Source organism: Heliangelus exortis, chromosome 27, assembly GCF_036169615.1.
Source record: "Heliangelus exortis chromosome 27, bHelExo1.hap1, whole genome shotgun sequence".
Classification (NCBI taxonomy): domain Eukaryota; kingdom Metazoa; phylum Chordata; class Aves; order Apodiformes; family Trochilidae; genus Heliangelus; species Heliangelus exortis.
The window spans coordinates 884,508-898,609 of NC_092448.1; positions in this window are offsets into that span (position 1 = coordinate 884,508).

The following is a 14,102-nucleotide window of genomic DNA, read 5'->3' on the forward strand; positions in this document are numbered from 1 at the left end:
GCAGCTGGAAATGCTTTGAATAATCTTGCTAACTAGCATGCTGAGCTGAAAAGCAAGCCCATATGACTACTAAGGTTTTGGAAGAACTTTTAATGGATCAAAAGAGCTTACGACATGCACTGTTGCAAAACCGAGCTGCTATAGATTTTTTGTTACTTGCTCAAGGTCATGGTTGTGAGGACTTTGCTGGCATGTGCTGTATGAATCTTTCTGATCACAGTGAGAGTATTCATACTGGCATACAATATTTGAAACAACACACACAACAAATACAGCAACAAGTTAGTCCTCTGGATGGTATTATCACTTCTTGGTTTCAAGGTTGGGGACTGACCCCTATGCTTTCCTCATTATTGTTGCTAGGGTTAAAAATTGTTGGGATTATACTGTTGATTATTGTTGTTTGTCAGCTCATATTGTCCTGTGTAAGGAAAAGTCTTAGTCGCCTAACTACACAAGTTATGATTGCACAAAATAAAAACGGGGGAATTGTGGAGGATTGGTTACATTGCAAGGGCCAGGTAGACATGTTGCAGATGGCTGAAGAAGTTCTTGGGAAGCATCAAACTCAGCTAGTCTGATCTGCTGATGTTGCATGAATGTTGCTAACTATCCCTTGTTGCTAACTTCCCTTGCTGCGACAGTCCCTGATGGCCATGGGGAGACAAGTGGAGCTTCCAACAGCACTGGGGCTCAGGGCCTCCTTGTCCATGTGCAGGGGGCTGGGAGGTGCCGTGCCATAGTCCTGCCCTTGGCATTGCCCATCTCCACATGCCAGTGCTGCCAGGAGAGCCCTGAGGGCTGAGGGAGGGACAGAATCTCCCTCCCTTGCCAGGGGCTGGGGCTCATGGCTGGCACCTTTGGGGAATGGGCTCAGGGCTGGGCCCTTTGCAGTCCTGACACACAGCCAGGCTTCCTCAGCACCACAGCCACCTGCACCTTCCTTTTCCCCACCTGCCATCACTGCCTCCTGCTTCCTGCTCCCCCCACACCCTGCGTGGGACACTGCTTTCTCAGGGCTGTCCCTCAGGGGGACCCAGGCACACGGCAAGAAACTTGGGACTTGGACTCTGCCTTGGACTTTCTTGTGGAGAAAGAAGCTTCTGCAGCTTCCTCTCCTTGCCTCTTGAGCAATTGTCATGGGCTCAGCATCAACCCCCCAGAGGGCTCCTGACAGCTGTGAGCTGGGCTCCTGGGATGGAGGGAGCTGCTGGCAAGTGGGCAGTGCTGCAGAGAGACAGCTCTGGGCAGGAGCAGCTCCTCTGCAGAGCGCAGCAGGGCTGAGGGCACTGCCAGGATATCTGAGGGAGATGAGCAAGGCAGAGAGAGCTTCAAGGGGGTGAAGATGGAGGGGATGAGTGCCAGCTGAGTGGAGAAGAACCTTCCCGGCTTCTGCCATGGTGAGTGTCTGGTGCAGGGCAGTGAAGCTGATGCAGTTCCTGGAGGCATCTCCTAAAGCTGCAGAGCCAGAGCTGCTGGGAGCTGGAAGGGGGGAAGGGGCTGGAGGTGAAAGGGGAATTGTGAAGAGGAGTGAGGGGGTGTGTGCAGGCAGGGGTGCCCAGGGCTGTCCTTCAGAGCAGGGTCCTGCAGCCCAGGGGCTGTGTGCTGGAGCAGGGACTCTGCTTCCTGCTTGCCAGGGGCAGCTCTCAGCCTGCCCGGGGAGCTCCCTGGTGCTGGCAGAAGCTGTGGCTGGCAGGAGACAGGGAGCACAGGGCAGGCTCCTGGTGCTGCTGAGAGAGGGATGAATTGCTCAGGGCTGCTCACAGCTCCAGCTGATGCCCAGAATATTTCTGAGGGGACTTTCCAGGAGTCCCTTCAGGGCAGGGCTTTCCTGCTCCAGTCTTGGCTCTCCTCAGGCTCTGCTTCCACTTGTCTCTCCAGGGCATGGAAAGCTCTTTCTGCACTCTGCAGAAGGCACACAGACCCCAGTTCTTCTCAGCCCTTGTCTGAGCTGCTCCTGAGCCCCTGCACACCCAGAGATGCCCCTGGACAGGTCCTGCTGCTGCCAGGAGGGGTCTGCAGGGCAGAGCTGAGCACTCAGGGGGTGGGCTGGGAGCTGTGAGCACTGACAGGGAGGAGAGCTGGGGACAGAGAAAGAGCTGCAGGCAGCAGAGATGGGCAGGGATGGAGAGGGAGCTGCTGCCTGGAAGATGATGGCAGGGGGGATTCCTGCACCTCCCAGCCATTCCCTGCAGAGCTGCTGCCCTCCCTAGAGCTAAACCCTGCTATCTGTCACACAGCACAGTCCCCCAGCCCTTCAGATCATGGGCACTGAAGTCTGAGGATCCTTCTAGCAGCCCCCCCCACCAGAGATGAGAAATGCTGGAGTCTCTGCCTGTGTCTCCCTGTCCTGACTCTCTTTGCCGCAGAACTTTGGCAGGTTCCCCTCTTGCCCCTTCTACTGCTGCCCTTGTTCTTCTCCATCTTTTTGCTGGGCTGGGGGGTGAGGATTCAGGTGCAGCTCAGACACTGATCCTGTCCTGCTGCTGTGTCCATGGAGGAAAAGCATCCAAAGCACCTGAGATTTAGAGCTGTGGGGACTGCAGGGTGTGGGGCTGGGGGTCAGCCCAGCCTCCCGTCAGGATACCCCATCTTTAGGGTCTTTGCCTCTTTGTGCAGCTGAGAGGAGGACTGATGGACAGAGTGGCTGGACTGAGCTCTCCTGTTCACACTCCTACCTCAGGAAACTTGGGCTTCTTGTGGTAGGTGCCTGTTTATCATTTGGCTGTTTTGCTTTCATAGTGGTCTCATATGTGGTGATCTTCAGGGCTGTGCTGAGGATCCCCTCTGAGCAGGGAAGGCACAAAGCCTTTTCCACGTGCCTCCCTCACCTGGCCGTGGTCTCCCTGTTCATCAGCACTGGCATCTTTGCCTACCTGAAGCCCCCCTCCATCTCCTTCCCATCTCTGGACCTGGTGGTGTCATTTCTGTACTCAGTGGTTCCTCCAGCAGTGAACCCCTCATCTACAGCATGAGAAACCAGGAGCTCAAGTGTGCAGTTTCAATACTGATCACAGGATATTTTTTTAAAAAATTTAACTGATTTGCTTATTCTTCAGTTCCCTCATAATGTAGCTCAGTACACACCCAGACAGCCATCAACCATTTCTTTTCCAATTTATGCCCATATAGTAATGTTATTTTTTTTTGTCCTTGTCCTGGTTTGGGCGAGGATAAAGGGGATTTTCTGTCTTGTACTTTTGCTTTCAGCTAAGTCTCTTGTAAGTAGTTGCACTTGCTGAAATTAACAGCAAGTTTCTCAGACAGTGTGTCTTTCTACGACTGATAACACTTGATGTTTATAGTTACTGCTAGAGACTGGTATGCAGAGCCAAGGACACTGCTCAGCTCTGAGGAAAACATAAAGAGGTCCCACCTGCATCCCTCCTTTGGGGAGGAACAGACAAAATAGATGCCAGAACTTACCAAACAGAGTATTCCATCCCATATACGTCATCCTCAGTTTAAATTTGAGGGATCACAAGGGCCAAGCCAGATTTCCAGCTTCCGGCTGCCTGCCCTTCCTGCCTTTCCTGCTTCCCTTTCCGTCACCCGGCATCCTGGAAGGATCCCGTCTGTTTGCCTGCCTGTGCTCCTGATCCATGCCAGCCCATATCTGTGTGTTCCTGCCTCCAGTTCCCAACTGCTGCCGACTCCAGAAGTCCAGCCTGGACTTTCCCAGGGCTGCCCTGCAGCCTCGGTGGTGACGTGAGAGCTATTGGGGGAAAGGGGGGAGGAATGTGGTATCCATTTTCTTGTATATTTGTATATATTTAGTAATTTTTCCTATTTATCATTACTATTTCATTAAAGTTGTGTAGTTTAGTTTCCAACCCATAAGTCTCTCTCCCTTATTCTCTCTCCTTTCTTATCAGGGAGGAGAGAGAGATTAATAGCGAGCGTCTGTGACTTGGTTTAATTGCCGGGCCAGTGTTAAACCGTGACAGTCCTTTATAATTATTTTTCTATCCATTTTTTCTTTGACCCAGAGATTTTTCATTGAGCTGTGCTCTTTCAGTGTATTTAAATAAAATAAAGAACCTTCCAGTGTCTTGTTTTCTTGAAGACTTTCCTTTGATACCCTTTTTTGGATCTGCAGGGAAGTGCCTGTGTGCAGAGATTGAGGGGAAAGAGTCCTGGCACAAGGGCACTGCCCGGGAGCACCAGCGCTTGATCTTTTCCAAGCTGTCCCCTTTCCAGCTCCACAGTCTCCTTCTGCACCCTTGGGTAAGGCCTGAGTGCTCTGGCAGCTTGGTCACAGCCCTGCGGTGTGACAGTCCTGTGCCCGCAGGCAGGGACAGGGCACGGGCACTGCTGGGACAGAGCTGGCCTCCAGAACAGCCCTTCCATCATCACAGGGGATCTCCTCAGCTCAGCTCTTCTTCCACACTTGCTCTCAAGAAGCTGCCCAAGGAGTCAGCTCTGCAGAGATTGTTGCTCTGCTGCTTTCTCTGTGGGCTCCCTGTGATACCATCATGGTCCCGGGGGGGGGGGGGGGTTGGGGACTTAGGGCTGGTTGCTTTGTCACTTCTTTGGTGTCCAGAGCCCTCAGGGATGGTGAATGTTGTGCAATAAAGACAGCCTGTGGCAGTGGAATCAGGCAGGGCCCCTCTGAGCACCCTCTATGGGCACCCAAGAGCTTGTGTGGGAGGTGGTCAGTGGCAGTGAGCACCATTAGCTGGGTCTGCCTCCCAGCTTGACCAACAGCCCATGAACAGAGTCAGCCCTGGGCACCCCAGCCCCGTGCTCTGCAGAGCAGCACCCCCAGCTCGGGGCGGGGGACAGCCTGGGGACAGGGTGCAGGGATGGGTGGCCGGGCCAGCCCAGAGGTGCTCAGCAGGGACAAGGCTCTGTGGGAGCACAAACACCACCAGCTCTTCCCAGCGGTGCCGTGAAGGTCAGTGGCACAGACCATGTCCTCAGGTCACTTCCCCTGGACACTAACGTTCCCTGGGAAGCCACCTGAATGCAGCACTGGGATCTGCTTCCTTCAGCCAAGGTCCACCAGCCTGTGCCAGATGCTGGACACAATCTCTGCCCACAGTGGCCTCAGTGCTATTTTGTGAACCTTTGGCACCTTTGAGTGTTTCCTGCTGGTGGCCACATCCTGTCTTCAGTGCTGGGCCTGTTGTCACCTTCCCTGTAAGATTCACAGGCTGCAAGGTCTGTCCTGAGAGATCAACTGCACCTTGGATAGGGGCATTTCTGTCAGCCATGAAGGACAGGAAAGGGGGATGGGGAGAATTACCTGCTGGTCAGCATCACCTCTGTCCTTGGGATGTCGATGGGGCCAATGCCCCTGCAGGGCACTCCAGGCAGATGAAGGACAAAAAAGGGATTGCTGAACCAGAGTGGGCAGGGGAAAGAAGGGCATGGGGTGCACCTGGACTTCAGTAAACCCTTTGACATGATCTACAATTTTCCCTTAATACCCAGACGTGATTGAAGACTGGTCTGGATTGAAGACCTGGGGGATGGTGCAGGTGGGAAGTTCACGAGATGATAAGGGTCACATGAAATCAGTGATTCAAAGTCATCCTGGCAGACAGTGATGGTGCCTCAGTGTCCAGCACTTGATCAAATGATATTCTCTCTCTTTATAATGCCCTGTGGGATTGGACAAAAGGCACTTTCAGCCCCTTTGTGGATGAAGCCACGTTGGGGGAGCCCTTGAGAAACCTCACGTGGTTCATCCTGCCTTGAGCAGGGCACTCAGACAAGATGATGCTCAGGGGTCTCTTACCAACTGGAGTATTCTGTGACTCAATGAATATTTCACTCTTTGAAGACAGAAACAGGGAGGGGAAGAAGAGAAGAGAGACAGGCAGAAGCAGAGCCCCAGAAATATCTCAGGGACAGGGACAATTTGCCACCACCACCTTGTCACCACCACCTTGTCACCTCTGGCTGGCAGCTGACACTCAATCAGCACCTCCACATGGCACCGTGCTGCTGCTCCCCCACCCCTGTGATGCCCCCATAGCACTGCCTGGTGGGACAACCTGACCTTTTCTTGGCCTCAGCTGGAGACTCTTTTCATTTGGATTCCCTGGCCCCCACCTCCCCCTTTCCCCTCTTCACTTGCAGAGCTCCCGGGCAAAGCCAGCGTGGCGGGGCCAGGGCCGGTGGGAGGCACGGAGGGCACGGCCAGCACCTGTGAGGCAGTGGGAGTGGGTGTCCCCCCTTTTTGTGTTTTTTCTTCCGAAGCCAGGATATTCTGTCCATGCTGGGTGATGCCAAGAATGACCATTCCCTTTCTTAGGGGGAAATGCAAAGTGCAGCCTGCAGGGCGTTCTTGATGGCAGTGCAGAAAGCAGCTGCCGTAGGAAAGAGAGGCTGCTGCGGCCTTTTGGAAAGGGACACTTGTCATGCATTGCTCCTCCTGCCCCTAAGGGAAGGTGTCCTGCAGGCAGGGCAGGAACGGGCTCGCTGCTGCTGCCCCCATCCCCTCATTGTGTGACAGGACAATCGCTGCCAGCGCTCGGGGCTCCCCGCAGAGACCCCGGTGATGCTGGTGCCATGCGGGGTGAGTGGGTGGGTGGGGATCAAGTGGCAGCGTGGGGACAGAAGTGAGCTGGAGGGTAGAGGTGGTGGCACTGACAAGGTGGTGGTGACAACGTGGTGGAGGCAGATTATCCATAACCCTTCCCAGGGAGCCAATGAGAGCAATGGTGTGTTTGGGGAGGTGAGAAGCAATGTTCTCCATGGAGTGCTGGACCTCAAAGGCTTCTCCTCACTGTCCAGGCCTCTTGAATCGACACTCTGCACAAATACCAATTCGATATATATTTCTAAACTTAAAACCAGTATAACAGAACTTTTCATTACTTTTTATTTCATATTCTTTTAAATCTTCCTCCACACATGAGGCTCTCCAATTAGCTGTGCAAGTCTTGAACACTAAAAACACCACAGGGTGAGACATGGCTGCTCAGTACTGTAATGGGCCCCATGGTGCCAGTGGGACTAAGTCCATGATCCTCAGGGACTGACAGGAGCCTGAAAAAAAACCCTCTTAAGAACTTAAAGCCAAAAAGCCCCCTAAATTACCTTGAAGTATTGAATGGCCCCATTGGGTCCCATTACTGACAAAGCCTCCCCAGAGACCTGTTAGAGAAGGTCACTGGAGGCCATGATTGCAGGGAGGAAAAGATTCTGTAAAGGTGTCTCTGAAGCCACAGATATTTGTTTATTTGTTTGTTTCTGTATTGATTGATTTATATATTTATATTATGAATTGGTCAGGCCAAACTCTGAACCCCAGAAAATGGGAAGGCAGAGCCCATCCCTCTCTTGTGGGTCAAGACTCTTCCTGGGGGCAGTGGGGTGATAAGATGAGCAATAAAAACTGTAGGAAAAATGCACACCACTTCTGAGATCACCCAGGGAAGGGCGAGGAGCAAACCAAGTGCAGAGCCTCAACACCAAATTCTGCCTGGTGGTGGTGATACAGTGACCATTTCTAAAGTCACCTTTCCAGGCACAGACTGTCCAGACAAAGGCCATTCCCGTTCCTCTCCAACCGTCCTCTTCTCCTACTCTTTGTTCATTCAGATGCCTCTCCCCTGGGTGCTGCTTTGAGCAGCAGGTTGTTCAAAGCTCGCCTGTCTTTCAGCAGCCTGATTGTCTCTTTAGCCACCTCTGTCATGATGATCACATCTCTCTTTTCCCATCTGTCTCTCTAAACCATTTCTCATCAGATTCTTCTTCACTTTCTCTCTTTGACTTTTCTTGGCTGGCACAAAGGAAAACTCCTGCTGTGCCCGTGTGCAGTCAGTTCTCTAAGGAGAGCAGGTGGGAGGTGGTGCAGTGGAGCTGTAACCTCCAGCTGCAGAGAGGAGAGGAGAAGTCTGATGCAAGGACCAGGGATGGAAGTCCCCAGGTGGGACATGAAAGGAATGGTGGGGCTGGGGAGGTGAGAAGTAAAGTTGCCCACACTGTGTCAGACATCAGGGGAGTTCTATCACCTCTTCTCTAAACTGAAAATCATGAGATGATTTGCTAAAATATTAAAGGAGAACAAAATAAGAAACAAAAAAACCAAGAACCCAGAAACAGTTTTCATTAACCACAGTATGAAATATCCCTCCTTAACTGCAGTGGGAAAACCTCTCCAAGGTACAAGTCTTGAAGATGTGAAGAATATCCCATGGAGAGCCATGGCCCTTTAGTGCTCTCTGTATTTCAAAGAGCCCCAGGGTGTGTTTGGTGCTGAGTCCATGATCCTCAGGTGCTGAGAGATGAATGAACAAACTGCTCCAGAAGTCAGAATGGAACCTGAAAGTACCTTGAAGCATTGATTGGCCCCACTGAGGGCCATTGCTGCCAGAGCCTCCCCATGGCCTTGTTAGAGCAGATCACTGGAGGCAATGACTGCAGGGAGGCAAAGATTCTGTAAAGGTGGCTCTGAAGCCAAGGATTTTTCATTATTTTATTGATTAATGAAGCAGTGTGGCCGAGCTCTGAACCCCAGTCAATGGGAAGGCAGAGCCCATGCCTCACTTGTGAGTCAGGACTCTTCCTGGGGACAGTACAGTATGAAAATGAGTAATAAAAAAAATTCTGACACATCCTGACCTCCCCAAGAAGGGGAAAGCAAGTCCAGAGCCTAAGGACAAAATTCCTCCTGGTAGACCATGGTGGTTGAGGCAGCTGCCATGTCTGAAGGACAAGGCAGGAGGAACCCAAGATGACAATGATCACCCCACCATCATCACTGCAACTGATCTGGGATTAAACCAGGCCTGCTGACCCCAGGAGTCCAGCCTGGATTTTCCCAGGGCTGTCCTGAAGCCTTGGTGGTGACGTGAGAGCTAATGGGGGTGAGGGAAGAGGAACATGGTACCATTTTTCTGTATATTTGCATATATTTAGTAATTTATCCTTTTTATCATTACTGTTTCATTAAAGCTGTGTAGTTTAGTTTCCAACCCATAAGTCTCTCTCCCTTATTCTCTCTCCTTTCTTTATCAGGGTGGGGAAGGACATTAATAAAGAGCTTCTGTCATTTGGTTAATTGCCAGCCCAGCGTTAAACCCTGACAGATTTATTGGCGCCCAACGTGGGGCTTAAGCTAATTATCTAGAGCCCAGTTGAAATTTCAACTCATTTATATGAATAGCTTGAATTTTGACTTCAGTGGGAGGATACCCAGATGGCTCTGCTGAGTGGGAATCAAACTATTTTCTCTGGAAATTTCAAAGGGTTGGAAATTAAACCAATCATGCTGTAGATTTGGTATTCAGGGTATATGATCTGTGGCTTTTTTTCTGGGATTAGTGCTGCTCTGTGGTTCATTCTTGGCAAGAGCTGCTCACAAACAGTAGTGTGATATGGTCTTCAACAGTGTGGTACATGGGACAGTGGTTTTTCACACACCTAGGAGATACACATAGGATACACATTTCATACACACAGGTAATATCTCTATAAAGTGGAAATAGACTGTCCATAGGTCAAAGCAGCCACACTTGGAAAAGGTCTCAAGTATCTGAAAGAATTGGCTGTACAAGATGTGATCTATGCCAATGATGAGACTGTAGATCCTTATCACATGCCATGCCCTAAGCCTGTGAGGCAAAGGTTTGTGCATGCTGCACCATCCCCATTTAACCCTACACTATCAGTAATGTTACGGGTTCCTGGAGAAATGGAACCAGCTCTGGGTGATGGGATTAAAACAGCGGGAGAATATGAAGATGCTGTCATGGCTCCTCATCGGGCCTGGGTCTCAGCTGTAAAGGGAACAGCTGAGAAACTGCACCTACCCCATCGCAAAGCCCTGGTGGTGCTGTCGAGAGCCCAGGCCTGACACTGGCTGGGACCATGTCACAGAATCACAGAATCATGGAATGGGTTGGGTTGGAAGGGTTAAAGATCATCTAGTTAAAACCCCCTGCACACATGGAACTCACCAGAAATCTAGACACAGAGAGACAAAAGCCATCTCACCTTCCTGCCCCTTTCCCTAGCCACACTCCCTTTGCTCAAATGTTACTTTTTCTAAAATTTTATTTTTTCGGTTAATAACTGATGTAATCCTTGTACTGAGTGCTCCTCCATGAGCTGCAGATACACATCTGCCCCTCTGTGCTCCTCCATGAGCTGCAGGGGACAGCTGCCCTCTCCCCACAGCCTGCAGGGGAACTTCTGGTCTGGCCCTTCCTTCATTCACTGACCTTGGGGTCTTGTGGAGGGCTGGCAGCAGGCTTCCACCTCCTTCTCCATGGACATCTTGGGCATTTTCTGCCACAGACGTTCCATGGTCACCCAGGGCAGCTGCTGACTCCTGAGGGAGGTGCTCTCACAGATATGGGCACCCCAGGTCTCCACACCCCTTATATGCCCCCAGGGTCACCATGGAGACCCCCATGACAATGGTGTCCAGGCACCAGGCCCTGCATCACAAAGCCCTGGTGGTGGCTGTGGAGACTCCCAGGCCTGGAACTGGCTGGGACTATGTCACAGAACAATGGAATCATGGAATGGGTTGTTTTGGAAGGGTTCAAGATCATCTAGTTCCAACCTAACCCATTCCATGATTCCATGATCCCACTCAACTGAAGCTTACCCTGCCACTGTCCCCATGGAACTCACTTCTTAATCCCACCCACAGCATCAGCCTCACTCAGCACTTGTGTCTCTTGGAGCTGCTCAAGGATGAGCTTCCCGTGCTCCTCCTGCTCCATGATCCTACAGATCATTCCCATGACCCTCCAGATCATTCTCAATCACAGAATACCTCAGGCTGGAAGAGACCCCTGAGTATCTCCTTGTCTGAGTGCCCTGCTCAAGGCAGGATGAACCAGATGAGGTTGCTCAAGGGCTTCCCCAGCGTGGCTTCATCCACAAAGGGCCTGAAAGTGCCTTTTGTCCCAACCCACAGGTGGATTATAAAGACAACAAACAGTGTTGGCACAAGTTCTGGATACTGAGGCACTGTCACAGCTTGCCAGGAGGACTTTGGATCCCTGATGGCACTGTGACCCTCATCATCTCATGAACTTCCCACCCACCACATCACCCACCTCTTCAATCCAGACATCACCAGTCTGGCTACAATAGGACAATGGTAGAGCATGGCAAGGGGCTTGCTAAAGGCCAGGTGCACCCCATGCCTTTCTGTCCCCTGCCCACTCTGCTTCAGCAATCCCCTCTTTGTCCTTCACCTGCCTGGAACAGGCTCATTTCTTTTTCCATGGTTTTCCTTTTCTCCCAGTTCCAGGGTCATACAGCAATATGTAGATGATATCTTTATTGCTATAAAACAAAAATTGCTGTGCCTACAAGTAACCATTGAAGTACTGAATAAGCTGGGTTTAAATGGAAACCAGTGACAGAGAAGACTGGGAATGGTCAGAATTAAAGCAATATGTGCAATTCCGGAACCCCAGGACCTGCATGAACTTAGAACGTTCCTAGGAATGACAGGCTGGTGTAGGCTATGGATAGTAGATTATGGACTAACAGCAAAACCTTTGTGTGAAGCACAAGAATCACCAACTTTTATTTGGGAAGGACCCCAACAAAGAGCCTTTAAGGAAATGAAAAAGGCCCTAACCAAGGCACCTGCGCTAGGCCTACCTGACCTAACCAAGGACTTTCAGCCGTTTGTACATGAGCGACAACGATTGGCTCTGGGAGTACTAACACAGACATTGGGAAGCTGGAAGAGGCCAGGGGTAGTTTTCCAAACAGTTGGACTCGGTAAGCGCCGGATGGCCATCATGCTTACGAGCAGTAGCAGCAACCGTGACTTTGATACAGGAAGCCAGGAAATTAACCTTGGGAAAGCGAATTGAAGTATACGTACCTCATACAGTACTAACAGTTTAGAACAAAAAGGGGGGCAATGGCTCTCCCCTAGCAGGCTAATGAAGTACCAGGCTACCCTTACAGAACAAGATGATGTAAGCTTGAATACAACTAATTTGTTGAACCCAGCAGCCTTTTTAAGTCCAGTTAGAGAAGATGGACTCCTGGAACATGATTGTGTGGAGGTTATTGAACATACCTATGGGACAGGAACGGACTTGGAAGATATCCCACTTGAACAACCTGATCACGAACTTTTTACCGGTGGGTTTTGTGGAAAATGAAACTCAATATGCAGGATATGCGGTAACCACACGAAATTCGGTAGTAGAGGCAAAGGCTCTTTCTCCAGGGACTTCAGCCCAGCAAGCAGAAATAATAGCTCTTACAATAGCCCTGGAATTAAGTAAAGATAAACAAGTAAGTATCCGGATGGACTCAAAATATGCATTTGGGGATGTACACATCCATGGGGCCTTGTGGAAGGAACGAGGACTGTTATCCTCACAAGATACTAATGCAGGGGGATGGTCTGAAGGGCGGGGACGTGCGGCGCTGCTGTATGCACAACCCCATGTTTTGACTGTTCAGAGTTACAAGGACACCCTGTCCTGGACGTTAGATTAGGAAAAGGCACAAAGTGGAAAACAAGTGGCTTCTACCCCTGCACCAATAGGATTTGCTTTTGCTGCGTGTGAACGGCACCAGGTGACCTGTAGCAGGTAGTTTTGGTGTGCAGTGGAGGGGGGCGTGACCACTGTAACAGTATATAAGCTCCTTTCATATGTAATAAAAGCCCTTTTTTTCTGGAAGCATCGACTATACCTCTGTGAGGACTCATCTTTGACTTCTGCGCCGAACCCCTAAGGTCACCACCTCTCGCATCATACTAATATAAAATATCAGATGGAAATATTAAATTTAACTACTGCTGCACAATTACCTGAACAGGTAGCAATCATGCATTGTAAAGCACATCAAGGAGGCGATTCTAAGGTGGCCGAGGGAAATACTCTGGCGGATCACACCGCTCGTCAAATTGCCAAAAGGTATCAACTGCAATGGCTCTGATACCCATGAAGGTAAGCCCTTTACAAAATTATCTTACCCAGAAACCAAAGTACTCGGAAGAAGATAAGAGGTTAGCAGAGTTAGTGAAAGCTCAATTAAATCCAGAAGGATGGTATGTAACTGCCACCAGACAAATAGTTGTGCCGCCTGTCATTATGAGAGCTGTTTTACAGACTGAACACCAAAAATGTCATTGGGGAGCAGAAGCTCTGGTAATTTATTTAAAACGAAAATGATTTCAACACAGATGTTAACAATGGCAAAATCCTTAAATTCAAAATGTGGGGAAAAGAACACTTCCAGATTAAAAGAGAAATGGGATTCAGTTTGGTCAATGAGTATATTGCAGAAATTTCAATATGGGGATACTCCTTGGTGTATAGGATGGACAGGAAAAACTCAATATTACAATTCCACTAAATATGTTCCTTGGTGGAATTGTACTCAAGTTTTGAATTGTGATGCAGATGTGGAAAAGAGCAAATGTAAGAGTAGCACTAAAAATGGGCTGTATATGTCAGAGGTTGAGGAATGAAACTGGGACTAATTACGTAAACTGCAAAGTGGCTACTGTATGGCTATGTATGGGACATTTTGTTTGGGACCTGGACTACCCATTTAGTTATAGAAGGGCTTGTTAGAGAAATTACTTTGGGATTACCTATTCTCTGTCCTATTTGGAAAAGATCACCTTTTAGAGGTCAGTCAGAGACCCTGCAAATTCGAGCAAAACAAAGTATTAATGGTGATATAAAAGATATAGATGATACCTGGCAAGAACCCTTGGATGGGGTGAAGGTAGGATGGGCATTGAAGTCCCTGTTCGCTCAGGTAGCAACATGTTATAATAGGGAAATGCTTTAACTGGACAAACTGAAAGACTGGCTAAAATAACTAGGATGGGGTTTAGAGACTTAAATCTACAATTGCAAACAACAAATGCAGAACCTGCAGAACAGAGTGGCATTAGACATGTTATTGTTGAAAGAACATGGTGTTTGTGGATATTTATTTTGTATACCTGTGCATCTGGAGAGAGGTCACTCGTAGTAGTGATTGGACTCATAAGATTATTGGAGCTGTGACTAGGGAATATCCTCAACACTTAGTTCCCCCACCAACATATCAGGAAGCAACCATGTAAGTGAAAATACTTGCAGAAAATGAAGTATTTTCAAAGCGGGGAAATGATGGGATAGAAAGAAAGTAAAAGAAAT